We start from the raw sequence: 2301 nt of genomic DNA on the forward strand, positions 1-2301 counted from the left end.
AATTAATGGAGAAAATGATCCTCTTACGGTTAGACAAATGGGTCGAAACAAACGGGTTACTTTCAGATACTCAATTTTGCTTTCGCCGGGGCAAAGGGACGAACGATTGCCTAGCGTTGCTTTCTACTGAAATTCAACTAGCCTTTGCTCGAAAAGAGCAAATGGCTTCTGCGTTCATGGATATTAAGGGGGCTTTTGACTCTGTCTCTGTAGAAGTTTTAAGCGCGAAACTTCATTCGCAGGGACTTTCACCAAATTTGAATAACTTTTTGCTCAATTTGTTGTCAGAAAAGCATATGTATTTCTCACATGGCGATTCGACAACTTCCCGAATTAGTTACATGGGCCTCCCCCAGGGCTCATGTTTAAGTCCTCTCTTATATAATTTTTACGTCAATGACATCGATGAATGTCTTGCAAATTCATGCACGCTAAGGCAACTTGCAGACGATAGCGTTGTATCCATTACTGATAGCGAGGCTAGCGATCTGCAAGGACCATTGCAAGATACCTTAGACAATTTGTCTGAATGGGCTCTTAAGCTGGGTATCGAATTCTCTCCGGAGAAAACTGAGCTGATCGTTTTTTCTAGGAAGCATAACCCAGCTCAGCTGCAGCTCCTTCTAACGGGTAAAACGATCTCTCAGGTTTTAGTCGCTAAATATCTCGGGGTCTGGTTCGACTCTAAATGCACCTGGGCTTGTCATATTAGGTATCTGACACAAAAATGCCAACAGAGGAATAATTTTCTTCGTACGATTACCGGAACCTGGTGGGGAGCCCACCCAGGAGACCTTTTAAGGCTTTACCAACGATATTGTCTGTAATTGAGTACGGGTGTTTCTGCTTCCGCTCCGCAGCAAACACACATTTGATCAAACAGGAACGAATACAGTATCGTTGTTTGAGTATTGCCTTAGGTTGCATGCAGTCGACCCATACGATGAGTCTTGAAGTGCTAGCGGGTATTCTTCCGTTGTAACATCGTTTTTGGAATCTCTCTTACCGGTTGCTAATTCAATGCACAGTTATGAACCCATTACTAATTGAAAATTTCGAGAGGTTGGTCGACCTTCAATCTCAATCCAGATTTATGACTTTATATTTTGACTATATGGCTCAAGATATTAATCCTTCTTCATACGATTCCTCCAATGTCGCACTTTTAGATACTTCTAATAATGCTATATTCTTCGACACCACCATGAAACAAGACATTTCTGGTATCCCGGATCAATTGCGACCCCAAGAGATCCCTAAGATTTTTTCCAATAAGTTTAAACATGTTAGTTATGATAAAAGGTTTTACACTGACGGATCTAATCTAGATGAGTCCACTGGCTTCGGTGTTTTCCACGAAAATTTTACCGCCTCCTACAAACTCGATGCTCCTGCTTCCGTGTACGTCGCAGAACTTGCTGCTATTCAGTACTCTCTTGGAATCATCGAAACCCTACCCATAGACCACTACTTCATCTTCACAGATAGTCTCAGTGCCATTGAGGCTCTGCGATCGATGAAGCCTGTGAAGCACACCCCGTATTTCCTGGGGAAAATACGGCGGTTTTAAAGTGCTTTAACACATAAAAATTACCGGGTTACCTTAGCGTGGGTCCCTTCTCATTGCTCGATTCCGGGTAACGAAAAGGCTGACTCTTTAGCTAAGGTGGGTGCTATTGACGGCGATATTTATGAAAGACTAATTGCTTATGATGAATTTTATAGCATTTTGCGTCAGAGAACACTCAACAGTTGGCAATCATCATGGAACTCAGATGAACTGGGACGGTGGCTACATTCCATTTTTCCTAAGGTATCGACGAAAGCATGGTTCAAGGGGTTGGATGTAGGTCGGGACTTCATTCGCGTGATGTCCAGACTTATGTCCAATCACTATACGTTAAACACGCATCTGTTTCGTATAGGGCTTGTAGACAGTAATCACTGCGTTTGTGGCGATGGCTACCATGACATCGAGCATGTTGTTTGGTCGTGTACCGAATACTGTGGTGTTAGGTCTGAGCTTATAGATTCCCTTCGGGCCCGAGGAAAACAACCGAACGTACCCGTTAGAGACATTCTGGGAAGCGGTGATCTCCAGTACATGACACAGCTATACGTGTTCATAAAACACGCTGGTATTAAAATATGAAACTCTTCTATCTATTTGTTAGATTACCATTCCCGCTACCCGCTGAAAGAAGATGATACACTAAGCTGGAGACACTCAAACGAAGACTCGGCATCTTTATGTTCACGCAGACACCTCAGTCCAAACTGCTCAAATAGAACATCACTGCT

Source organism: Wyeomyia smithii, chromosome 1 (assembly GCF_029784165.1).
Source record: "Wyeomyia smithii strain HCP4-BCI-WySm-NY-G18 chromosome 1, ASM2978416v1, whole genome shotgun sequence".
Taxonomy (NCBI): domain Eukaryota; kingdom Metazoa; phylum Arthropoda; class Insecta; order Diptera; family Culicidae; genus Wyeomyia; species Wyeomyia smithii.